General features: G+C 46.4%; 1 pseudogene; it reads left to right on the forward strand.

The window, feature by feature from the left end:
* The first annotated feature begins 3950 nt into the window (after nt 1-3950).
* Nucleotides 3951-5533, forward strand: LOC115314860 (annotated as a pseudogene).
* Nucleotides 5534-13731: the final 8198 nt, after the last annotated feature.

Genomic DNA, 13731 nt, shown 5'->3' on the forward strand with positions numbered 1-13731 from the left:
GTAAACCGGATGACTGCGAAATTATTTTAAAATTCCAAGACTCTCCGATAGAGCGTGTCACTATCTACAAATTTTTGGGAATTCTCTTCGAAGAAAATTTAAGCTGGACTCCACATGTAAATAAAATTCATGCAAGCATCTCTAGATCTATTGGCATTTTATACAAAATAAGAACACTTGTCCCAGGCTGGTTAAGACGTCAGTTGTATTATTCACTAGTTCATTCCCACCTTCATTACTGTCTACTAGTCTGGGGTTCAACGACTAAGATAAATATTGATAGACTTTTCCAAAAAAGTGAAAGCCGTTTACAACTCCCTGTAACACCGAATTAGAGCGCAGCTCTTGAGGAGGAGGAGGGAAGGGTACTGGGGGTGAAGTGACCTGGGGGGGGTCACGTGACCTTGGGGGTCACGTGACCTTGGGGGGTCACGTGACGATGCCGATGATGTCATCAGTGACGTCACTGATGACGTCATCCGTGATGATGACAATGACGATGCGGATGCCGGTGACGTCATCAGTGACGTCACTGATGACGTCATCAGTAATTATGACGATGACGATGCGGATGCCGGTGAGGTCATCAGTGACGACACTGATGACGTCATCAGTGACGATGACGATGCGGACTCCGATGACGTCATCAGCGGTGATGACGATGACGATGCGGATATCGGTGACGTCATCAGTGACGTCACTGATGACGTAATCCGTGATGATGACGATGACGATGCGGATGCCGGTGACGTCATCAGTGACGTAACTGATGACGTCATCAGTGATGATGACGATGACGATGCGGATGCCGGTGAGGTCATCAGTGACGTCACTGATGACGTCATCAGTGATGATGACGATGACGATGCGGATGCCGGTGACGTCATCAGTGACGATGACGATATCGGGGAGGTCACGTGACCTCGGCGGGGGGGGGTCACGTGACCTCGGCGGGGGAGGAGTCACGTGACCCTGGGGGTGGTCACGTGACCCTGGGGGAGGGGTCACGTGACCTCTGGGGGTCACGTGACCTTGGGGTGACCTTGGGGCCCACGTGACCTTAAGATGACCTTGGGGGTCGCGTGACCTTGGGGTGACCTTGGTTACGCCGACGCCGACGGCGACGCCGACGCCGCTCAAGCCCCTCCCAAGGTCATCTCAAGGTCACGTGACCCCCTGAAGGTCACGTGACCCAAGGTCACGTGGGGTCACGTGACCTTGAGATGACCTTGGGAGGGGTCACGTGACCTGGAGGGGTCACGTGACCTTGGGGGTCACGTGACCTTGGGATGACCTTGGTTACGCCGATGCCGACGGCGACGCCGATGCCGACGGCGACGCCGACGCCGCTCAAGCCGGGAATGGGCCCCTAAGAGCTGCGCTCTAAAAAGAGCAGTACGTTGTATTGAAAATCTTCAACGCACCGACCACACAACGCCGTTTTTTCTAAAACGTAGCTTCCTTAATATTAGTCAGTTATTCCAGCTTAAACTTTCAATCCACATTTTTAATGAGTTCAATCGTGACCAGTCCACTTTTTTTGACGCATTCCTTCCTAGAAATATACAATACAATCTTCGGTATGACTCTTATAGAATACCTTGGTCAAGGACGAATTACGGACATACTCAATTAGCGTACTTAATTCCTGATTTCTTAAATAAACATCCGGCCGTAAGAGAAATGATTCATGAATGCGGCTCAAAGCATACCTTTAAAAGAAATATAAAACGGTACCTTCTATCATGTCCCATTGAATGAATGTTTTTACAAAGTGTTTGTATCCAATGGTTGAGCTTCATTTATTCTAGTGCATCCTATGTCCCCGAAAATTGTTATGACATGACTACTGTATAAGTTATGTTGTTTTGATCTTTATTTGTGGGCCGTTCTGTTTCCCCGTGGTTTCTGTGTTTATATTACAACGTGTCGTACTATAGGCTGAGCAATGTAAACTGGTGATAGGGCCAAGTCAGGCAGAACCCTTTTGCCTTGTCATCCGAGACCTTGTGTCTGAATAAAACCAATTCAATTCAATTCAATAGGCTTTTGAAGTTAAAGCAATGGTGCAGGCGACCTGGTTGAATATAGGAAGTTTTCACCCCATCCTGACGGTGAACACCCATAAGGGACTCTATTAGTTCAATAGACTTCCCTTTGGTATCGCCAGCGCCCCAGCTTTGTTCCAGACCCTAATGGATAAGGTGTTGATGGGCCTAAGCAATGTAGATTGCTACATTGACGACGTAATTGTCCCAGGGCAAGACATAGACGATTGCCAAAGTACACTTGAGTGCGTCTTGGAACGATTGAACGAGCACAACATTACTCTCAAGCAAGAAAAGTGTAAGTACTTCCAAAACTCTGTGTCGTATCTCGGACACAAACTGACCACAGAGGGTATCTACCCAACAGAAGGAAAGGTGAAGGCAATCATCCAGGTACCAGAGCCCACAAACACCACAGAGCTAAAAGCCTACCTAGGACCGTTAAACTATTACGAAAAATTCTTGAAAAATGTGGCGTCAGTGGCAGAGTCATTGTACCGGTTGCTGAGGAAGGGCGAAAGATGGGTTTGGACCAAGCAGTGCAGCGATGCGTTCGACGCCACGAAGCACCTGCCGATCAACAGCCGCGAGCTCACATATTACGACGTTCGCAAGCCGCTAGTTTTGGAGTGTGATGCGTCATCGCACGGCGTTGGAGCTGTCATTTTCCACGTGCTGCCGAATGGCGAGGAGCGCCCGATTGCATTCGCTTCGTGAACACTGACACCTGCAGAAAATAATTACGCGCAGGGAGAGAGGGAGGCTTTCGCTCTTATATTCGGTCTAAAGAAATTCCACAAGTTTTTGTTTGATCGACAATTCGTTTTGTACACATAAAAAAGCAACTCCTTCCCTATCAGCTGCTAGGATGCAAAGGTGGTCCTTGATTATGTCCACTACACTCTTAAATGCTGTAAGGGCCCTGAAACAGAAGTGGCTCATGCCTTGTCTAGGCTACCTGTCTGTTCGACGTCCAGAGAAGAGGCAGCTGAATGTTTCTCAGATTTCTAGGGCACTCGCCTGACAGCCCAAGATGTGGCAAAAGCCACGGCACAAAAAGCCACACATGCAAAGTTCTAGAGTACACCAGATCTGGCTGGCCAGGAGACGTCGCAGACGAACTACAACCGTACTACGTCCGACGCCTCGAACTTTCAAATGAGCAGAGCTGTCTCACTTGGGGATCGCGGGTTATCGTACCCGAGAGCTTGAGACCACCAGTTCTAACGTTGCTTCATGAGGACCACCTCTGCACCAGCCGAATGAAGATGTTAGCTAGAAGCTTTATTTGGTGGACTGGATTAGACAAAGCTGTCGAAGAGTACGTGAAGCAATGCAAGGTGTGTCAGGTCGTTCAGCCGTCGGCGCAGCTTGCACCACTGCACCCTTGGTCATACTCTTCGAGGTGTTGGCAGAGGGTCCATATTGATTTCGCGGCAAAGCTCCACATAACTTTCTTGTCTTACTGGACGCGTGTTCCAAATGGGATGAAATTTAGTTGATGAGTACTACCACTGCAACTCAAACAATCACCAAACTTTGCAGTGCTCTCGGTTTTCCCGAAGAAATTGTGAGTGATAACGGGCCACAGTTTGTATCTCAGGATGTGGAACGTTTATTGACAAAAAATAACATTACACATACAAAGACGCCGCCCTACCACCCAATTTCAAATGGGGCTGCCGAACGTTTTGTGCAGATTACAAAGCGGGCACTGCTAAAGCAAGTGCTGTCTCACGCTGAGTCGGGAAAAAAGAATCAGTGCAAGAAGGGCTAGACAGCTTCTTGATGAGTTATAGAAACACCTCTCATTCGGTGACTGGAAAGACTCCAGCTGAACTCTTCTTGAAACGACAACCAAGAGTGAAGTTGGCTTTCATCAAGCCCGACTTTGTAAAAGACATGACTGAAAAACAGCTGAGCATAAAACAGGTATGCGACAAGCACAGTGGCACAGACCGCGCATTTGATCTGGGGAAAAAAGTGTGGGTAAAATGTGTGCGAGATGATAGCGTTCCCTGGGAGGACACTGAAGTGACACAAAAAGTGAGTCCGGTGACATATATTGTGCGTGTGGCCGGTCAAACGTGATTTGTGCACGCTGACCACTTGCGCCGTTCTTCGACACGACCAGATGAAGCTTCATCCTTGCTTCCGCGACACGATCAATCGGACCCGACTAATCAGCATGAGCAGCCACCTGTGATGACGAGAACACATGACCTAGACAACGAACCGATGTCCGATAACGCGACATGTGCAACACCTTTGAGGGCTGATTCGGTGACGTCTCCGCCGATGCGACGCCGCCTGCAGGCTCGTCGCCGTCAACTGAAAGTCAAGACCAGCCGAACGTTGAGTTACGACGAAGTGCGCGAGTGCGTCATCCACCCGACTGGTTTAAACATTCAGAATTTAAGAAAGTGATCAGCAGGTCGCGCTTTAAGGGGGAGGGTTGTTGCCCTGGGTTGTTGTAGCGCGAGAACTAAGCGCTGAGCTAGTAGCGCGAGGGGCTTTGACATCAAGCTCGTCACATGGGCCGCGTTTGTCTCGCGGATGAGAGATTATCGTTTGGTAAGCTCTCAGAACGAGCTGGACGCCATAAAGGTTCTTCTGCTTTGGATTGTCGTGCTTCGTCGTGGTTATTACAGAGACAAATCCAACAACACCAATCTGAGCAGCTGATGATGATCACCGACATGTTACACCATGTGGATGGGCCACCCTCTGAGCCTCTAAGCTTTGCACAGCTCGAGACCCTACAGGAATTACTTGCCTTTGAGAAAGAGTTGACTGCTTGCGAACAAAAAAGGGTCCAACTGGTTCGCTCATGTTTGAGGTGCACTATTTTTATAAGGACGATAAATCCATACTACTGTTTGTACGGCCTCTGGCCTTCATACACCCTCCTGCATCCTTCCCACATCCAGCAAGTTTACATTTACTTTCTTTGGTATTTTATTTCAGAAGCAGCAGATGCAAATAATTGGGGGTGATGATGCGAAAGATAAAATTGCCAGGATGGTTCGCAAAATGCTGTGCCACGAAGGGGGGGCAGCCTTAATATGGTATGGAACCAAGACAAAGGGAAAGTTCTCTAGTCTACAGTTCTGCAAGGTGATGTGTGGTATGTACCCATGCAGGGTAATGGTATCATTCATGATTTTCACTTGGTGTGTGTGTGCGGAATGTTTATGAGAAGCTCATTTACAATTGGTTAATTTCATTTCCTGTTGATTCCAATAATAAAAACATTTTATAAGACATGGTGCTGCAGCTAAGTAACACATCTGCTTCTGCTAGATTTTAACCCTAAAATATTTTACAGCTTACATTACAGCGAACAAGCCAAAGGAGGTGGCTGTTGGTACCCTGAAGGAAGCTGAAGCCACTACGTCATGGCTGCGCCATGCCCAGGAGAGGCTTCAAGAGCATTGCAATAAGTAAGCTTATTCATTTGTGCTCAGCTGAGGTTGCAATGTTAAGGCTCATGAAATTAAACGTTGCATGTCCAACTCGGAAATATATGGCCACGGTTCGGAACATATTAAGGAATGCAGCATACTACTCTCAAATGAACTGCATTTGCTTTGGTTGAGGTGTCTACCTGGGGAGCTACAAACATGGTCGCACTAGAATAATTAATAATTTAAGCAGACATTAAACAAGGCAATTTCAACAGGGAATTCAGCTTATCAGCTTGTTCGTCTATCTTCTAGGAATGTGGAAGAACCAGGGGAGGATCTGTGAAAGCAAGATGGCCTGAAAGCTACAGGATAATCTGTAAGAGCCGGGAAATGATCTGTGCAAATAAAATAGATGTTACCTTTTCTTACAGATTGGAGTTGCCCCTTTGTTAATGAGAACCTCATCTGGAGTCTTGCAAAAGGGCCGTCTTCACATGCAGTGTGTTTTACATTCTAGTAAACAGCAGGCGTCACTCATTTTGTTAAATGAATACTTGAGTATCAGTATATCATGAATGTAATGATGCTGTTTTTCAGGGGTCTTTGGTTACATCCTCAGTAACAACTGCTTTCACAGCTGTGAGGCTGCAAGAGACCCCAGTTGTCATGCCTCGTAAAACTCTTAACACTCACCGTAGTGAGATTTATTTTCCCTCAAAACGGCACATGCCATGTCTCCCTTACACCAGAACGTAGAATGCGCATCGCCTGTGTTGGGCGGCTCGTAACACTGGCACCAGTGGTTTCGAGTAAATTCGAATGGCATCCACAAACTAGAATGAGCTGTCCTGTGCAAGTCCCATAGCCATCCAATGTGGAATAATACCTTCCAAAGTAGTCCTACTCACATCCCGTGGGAGTGCGAAGGGATGTCCACGGGACCTCCGTGGGAACCTCCCATGCCATTGTTTCCAGTGCCATTTGGGACGTCTACGGGAAGTTTAAAGGGGGAATCTGGGGATATCCCTGGGATGTCGCTGCCATCCCGGTGGGACTTCCGTAGGACGAACCTGGGATACATTTGTGTTGTCGGGGTTATTTTTACAACATATAATTTAAATTATCTCACAATTGTTTGACGTGTATTGATGAAGCATATAAATAAAATTTCATTTCAAATCGGTATGTGTGCCTTTGTGTCGTCAATCTAATTTACTGAAACAATAGCAGCTGAAATGCTTTTGACAGTTTCATAACCGTGAGCTATGTTTAGTTTCTTTGTTGAGTAACTTTTACAAGGCAAATTGTTCGATTCTTTTATTTGTGCAGTGGTAGGATTATTTTTGCTCTTGATAGTCAAATGTTATGTTCAACATTAAACAACCAAGATCCAGCATATCTGTGTGCAAAGGCTCACAGGTCTTCGTATGGAAGGCAGGCTTCTCCCACCGTTCACAGGTGTATTGCGGGGAAGTGTTGTTGGAAGTTGCAAAATACTACTGGCCTGACTGCTCGACATATTTTTTTTATTGTTTATTAACGATGAGTTGCTATTGGTTCCATATGGCCACTAAGCTCTGTTGCAACTTAAGGACAGTGGAGAGGAGACCACCCCTGCCGGCCACAATTAGCAGTTTTCTCCAGCGTTTGCTTTGCTATGGAAAGAGGAGTGTTCTGTAGGAGGGGGTTCTGCTAGTGTTGTAACAGGGTATGTGCACTTGGATTGCTTTCCTGCAGCATGACACTTCATTGTGGAAAGGAGGGAGAGCTAACAATTTACGGGCACTGCAGGCACAAATGTGATGCATTTGATGAGTGCATCTTTTATTGGAACTGGACAGAGCTTTCTAAGTGGTGGTTTCCACCAACATGTACAGGGCATTGCCAACACTTGACTCCCCAAAACATTAAGAATTTCTCAAGTATTGCCATTTCATCACGCGAACAGCACTTTTATTACAATATTATTTTAGTTGTAGAATACAACAAACTACTGCTGACCCACTTCCTGAGAATATAAAGCCCCCATTGCCTTTTTGGAAGTTAACTTTTAGCATTGTTAATGTCCACTCTTATGAGCACATAGGCTTTTATTGCTACTATCCTTACTCCATAGCAGAACCAGAGACTCCTTCAAGGCACAGTGATGCCCACAGAGGCTATGACGCCAGACTCCCTCTGTATGAATAAAATTTGATTCCAAATGTGTCTCCATGTGTTTTTTTGGCAGCAGGGATAAGTGACAAAGTTCAATTTATCTCTCTAGGTGGAGTGTCCACAGTTTTCACAGGAAACGCTTGTGTAGGGTTCATTGGAGCAGCACTGTCTCGTTCAAGCTGATCCAACCTTGTTTTACAGGTTTCTATTCGTCTCTTGAATTTATTGGAATTTTCATATAAATAATGTTAGTTCAGATTATACATTCATTATTGATTGTTTCAAGAGTGTCAACTGGGCTTCCTTTAAACATTAGTTGGAAAGGCCTAGACGATGCAATCATGTAAAGCGTGTGTGAATGTGAAACGTGGATGTTGAGTATGTAGCAATTAAAATTCAAGAACTCCTAATCTCCTAACTTCTAGGTTAAAATTGTGAATAACCAGAAATATTCTTCTAGATGCATACCTTGTATGCTTAGTGAATATACTTCCACATTCTGAAATAATAATACGACATGAGTAAGACCTAAAATAAATGCATGTGATAATTTTTTTTGAAAGTCAGGAACGAAGTGTTTGTGATTTGTATCTCAATTATATGCTGACGCGAACCAAGCTATAAGAAAGAGTGGAGTGCTCTATGCCCATGAAACGAACGACATTGTCAGTAAACCTCTTGCAAAGGTATCCATATTCTTTTCCTTCTTCTTTGGGGGGGGGGGGGGGGGGGGGGGGGGGGGCGGGGCTTTTAAAAAGAGCATTGACAAGAATAACGTTGCGCGCCTTACAGCTTTCTAATTGACACCTCGGCTCTAAAAGTTGGGTAATATAATCAATTAGGTTCAATATAAGAAAATACTGGCATTATTGGTTTCATGCAAGTAGAAGTGCTCTGCTTTTTTTTAGCAGTTAATATGTGCTGCGGGAACACTCGGTCTGTCATGGAGTTCCGCTCTCGCATCACCATTTGTTCTCTGGAGTCCCTTGACAGACACCAGGAACTGGGACTCCTGGCGTCTGTCTAGTGACTCCAGAGATGAAATGACTTTTTTCTTATATACCATATTAGGGCCGGGCAATTGGTAAATTAACCAATTACTTCTTTAATCGCGATTAACGTTTTAACCGCTCAATCGGTAAAATTTTGACGAACCAAAATAAAATAAAAATTAAATGCCTTCACCAACCAGACACGGACGCGCATGCCTATATAAAGGGAAAATTTTAGTGAAATTCTAAACTGAAGTGAACTGTGAATGCGGGATTTGTAACTCCAGACGAGTGCGGAAGGTTCCACGTGCCCCAGCCACATCAACGACGTGCGAGTCTCTGTTCAGAGCAGCAAAGACAGCAGTCAAAGGAGGCCGCTCTTGCCGGAGAATATCAACAAAGCTCTTTGCTTCATGCAGCTGAAGTAAGAATCTGTGAGCGCTTTTAACTGTTCTCAACTAAAGAATTATTGGGCCGTTTTACATGCACATATTCAGCAACAAAAAAAAAGAGATGGGTGCCATTTTGACATTAGAGATATGCATGAAAATTAGCGACACCGATTATTATTCGATTAAAGGGTGGCGATTCATCGGGTTAATATTTTTAATCGACGCCCAGCCCTATACCGTATACATATCAAAACAATGGCACAGCGTTTCGTCTCCGAACCGCTAGCACGCTTGCTCCTTCACTTTCAAGGGTAGGCTTTTCATTGTGCGAGGGAGCACGGCAGGGAAGGGGGCGGGTCAAGTGGAATTGCAAAGATTGGTTGCTCGACATACCGCACAGCGATTTACTACAGAGGTACCAAAGGAAAACGGGGGGGGGGGGGGGGGGGGTCGTTGGGTTTAAACGTATGATACGTTGACACATCCCCTTCTTTAGAAATACCAGCGTCCGCCCCTGCGCACACACCAGTAGCTTTGACAGCGTTATGAAGCAAAGTACCCCAATACACAACTCTAAAAAAAGGTAGGTGAGTTTAGTGTGGCAATGCAGCCAGAGGTAGAGCGCGTGCGGTCGCGCACCTTGAGAGCCGATTAAATCTTCTTGAGGTGCTGCGTGCATATGCTTCAATCGGCAATAAAGGCGCGCGGTCACACGCGCTCTACCTCTGGCTGCATCGCCACAGAAAATAGACACCTGGGTCGCTAAACTCGTCAAACACAAAGTTGGGCCGAAGTTCGCGGAGCGCGCTGATTGGACTCTCCCGACGATGGCGTCACGCGGGCCGAGATGTCAATCATCCAAACCCTCTCGGTGCTCAAATTCCAGCGAGAATGTGAAACACAAAGTCGTAGCGAGCTTCGTCGGAGCGCGTGCGAGCAACACCATGGGGCCAGCGATAGAACGGCTGCACTGATGACGTCGCGCCAGAGTGTCCCTACATCCCTACGCCGCGTTAGAGTCAATGATGCGTAGATCTAGGCGGCCGGTAAATACTCTGAACCCTCTCGTCGCAAGATCGTCGTTTGTGGAAGTTATTGGTGACGACAAAATGACGTTTCACAACTTTGGGAGGGAGTTATTTGAGGCCAACATCTTCGCTTCGTACTTGAGGCGAAGATTGAACTCTGTGATGATGTGTAGCCGGTGCCCGGTGTACGCGGCTTTAGAACTCACCCAGGGGCCGTGTGTGTAGAGACGTCGGCAATGTCTCAGAGATGAGGGGGGACGGGGGATAACAAAGGAAAAAAACAGCCGGAGAAAGATAAATAAAAAGATTTAAAGACATTTACAAATCTTTGTAATGCGAAATTAGAGCTCAACTCTTGAGGAGGAATAGGGGAGGGTACAAAGAGGAGGGTATGCCCCTGCTCCTTCCCTTTTCCTCTCCTACCCTCCTCCTCCCATTCAGCTTCTCCGCTAAATTTAGCGGGGAAAAGGACATCACATGAAAATCTAGCGGAGAAGTGAATTGGTGTTGAAGTCACGTAGCGGGGAATTGAATTAGTGTTGAGGTCATGTGACGTCAATTTTCGCGCTAAATTTAGCGGGCCGGTAACGGCGACGCCGACGCCGAGAAACCCGGAAACAGGCGCCGAAGAGCTGCGCTCTAAAGAAAAAATTAAGGTACGACCAACACACACAAACGAACACAAACGAACACACACACGCACACACGCACTCACGCACTCACGCACACGCGCACACACGCACGCACACACGCACACACACAAATATGAGTTTCAAGAAGGGCCTTAGAAATTGTTCGGGAGAGAGAGAGAGGATGTGATGGTGGTGAAGAAGAGGGATATTCCTTTCCCCGAATATTTTATTAGCCGGGGCGACGCCCCCCCCCCCCCCCTTTACACCTTTGAGCCCCTTGCCCCTTTTTCGACGCCACTTGGGGGGGGGGGGGGGGGATAAATCGCCCCCCTCCCCATCCTCCTGTTTCGGCGACCCTGCTTAGAGGTGTACCAATGAGCAATGACGAGGAACAGCACAGCCAGAAATTTTCGAAATAACTGTTCAAGAGATTCTGAAATTAAAACGGTTAACGTTCCATGAACCCAAGAGCGGCCATAACAGACTTTCAAGCGAAAGACTCGTGCCAGGGCACGTAGTGTGCGGGTGCGTTCAGCGACGTCCTTTTATAGTTGGCACCTTTGACGTCGGAGTCAGGATTATCAATTGTGAACGACAAGTTTGATGGTGCGTGTTCAAATCGACGATGACAAGTTTAGTGTCCTCGCGTTCTTGAAGCATCACCGCCAATATTGACAACCTGACATTACTTTTATTTCCTTATTTCCGTTGATAAACATATACTTAATCCCGAACTGACTGATCTTCGAATGTCTACCATAAAATGATTTTATCCCGCCGATGAAGGGACAACTGGCCGGAGGCGAAATTCGCCCGAAAGTGGACAAAGTTAGTCGGCTGGTTGTGACTAGCTGTGACCACGGTGGTTGTGACATAGATTCGAAAGGCCGAGATAAATCAAAAGAACGGCAGGGACGCTTTTTAGTAAATTCTGCTTTATCGGCGGAAATAAGAACGATACCAGACTATCAACTTCGACGGTGTTGATTTTAAAATGCAATTCCCAAGCATCCATCGTGCTTTTTAGAGACCATCAAACACTACGGTCGCAACTGATAATCTCTCTCGTGACGTCACACGTATGAGCCACGCTCGTCTCCGCGCGCTCTCTCGTGCTCAGGGTGTAAGATAAACAGGTGGGGAAACGACCCATAGAAGCCTACCGCAGCGTCGTGACCGGATTGTGTACTCGTCTGCTTGCGGATACCCCCGATTTGCGACAGATGGCGCTGCGGCGAGAAGAAAAAAATTGGAATCGGATTTGCGTGGAACTCTATGGGAGAGTGCGCAAAATAAACAGAGAGCATGACAGTCCTTCATTGAAAATCCACGAGAAACCATCTCCGTCGGTTTAGCCGGTCGCCACCGGTCGCCCACCCGGAGTGAGAGTTCGCGGTGCTCCACGTAGATGGCGCCACAGAAAAAGTGAAAACCGAGCGGTACACAATCCGGTCGCTCATTTGGCTCTCGTTTCCCCACCTGTCTATCTTACACCCTGCTCGTGCTGCTCTTGTTCGGTGCCTAGGGAGGCGTAGGGATTTTTCGTCCCCTCAACGAAAAACGTCACGAAGACAGACGGAAAAAGAAAACTTCGCAGCAATCTTTCGGCTCCTCCCCCACTATGTCATAACACAAAGAATATTTTTGTTGACGAGTTTAGCGACCCAGATATAGGGTGTATTTACTGGCGGCCATATCTGTGTGCGCTAATGCTGAGCACGTGCTGATGGTGAGCTTCCATAGTTATTTCGCAACGTGCACCCCGCACCATCAAGATTGCCTGTCTTGGCAGCCTATTACTGCGAGCTCGTTCTGAGCATGCGCTCTAAATAGTGACCTCAAATATGGCGGTCAGTGAATACCCCCTATATATTTATGCAAGCACGTCTTTTCACTAATTTTTTTCCAGCCGATGAGAAGACGCAATAAAAATTTTTTTTTCTTCATTTTGATTTTTTTTTTGGGGGGGGGGGAGGGGGAATGGGGAAACACGCACTGAACTTGCTTATATCTATCCTCCCCCCCTCCCTTTTTTCCGAAAAAGATCTAGAGAAAAAACATTAGCGAAAAGTTTATGAGATTGTCATGTCAAATTGACAGTTCGTAACCTTGCAAGCAAAACACCTTTCATTGAAGAAAAAGTGCACATGCGAGCTGGTTGGTTGACGAAGAAGGAGAAAGGCACAAAACGTCTCAATCGAGACGTTTGTGTTTGTCCCCTTCGACCGTTGTCTCCGGATTTTTTGTTTTGTTTTTTTTTCTTTTTAAATGTGCGTAACACCTTTTATTGTCCAAGAAATACGGCTCAGTCGATAACCTGTATATAAATACTCTTCGTTAATAAAAAATATATATATTTTAGCTTAACATAAGGAAACCCGAACTCTGGAGACCGAAATCCTGCGGCGCTGGAGAGAAATCTGGTTATCCAAGATTTTAAAGACAGGCAGCGTATAAATAAAACCGTCCCCCCCCCCCTTTTTTTCCCCCGCCGCTTCTTCCCAAAAATAAAGGTTCCTATTCATAGAAATTTCATAGGCTCCAATTCTCTTTTCTATTTTTGTAAATTCATGACTATGTGCTTGCGTGGTGTACGAAATACTCCACGCCTACAGCGCGGACTCAGGCAAGCTGCTCAGGTAACAGCTACGCATGATCTTGCGCTTCCGGAGCTTCCGGTAGAAAATGCGCTGGGCTTCACGAGCCGAAAGTGCCACCCGAGAGAGACGCATCCATGGCACGATGAGTGTTCGTGTAATGGGAGACATGTGTTGTCTGCAAAAATATATTCAGCACAAAAAAAAATGCTTTGGACTTTAGACAGTGTTATTCTAAGTAGTTCTGAAATATGTTGGGGTTAAGTTTCACCGCTGTTGAGGGGGAATTTTGCCACTGGAGTATTGCCACGAATCTCTAAAATCGTTGGCATATACACGAGGTAAAGATTTGAACAATCTACTGTGTAACGGTCCTCATTTATGCGAAACCGTCCCTAAAATGCCATGTGTTGAGCATCCAGAATTGAATTAAAGATTCTAAGTTAAGTTGGCCGGAAACACCCCCCAGCTAGTGTTT

Source organism: Ixodes scapularis, unplaced genomic scaffold (assembly GCF_016920785.2).
Source record: "Ixodes scapularis isolate PalLabHiFi unplaced genomic scaffold, ASM1692078v2 PGA_scaffold3__209_contigs__length_174095766, whole genome shotgun sequence".
NCBI lineage: Eukaryota > Metazoa > Arthropoda > Arachnida > Ixodida > Ixodidae > Ixodes > Ixodes scapularis.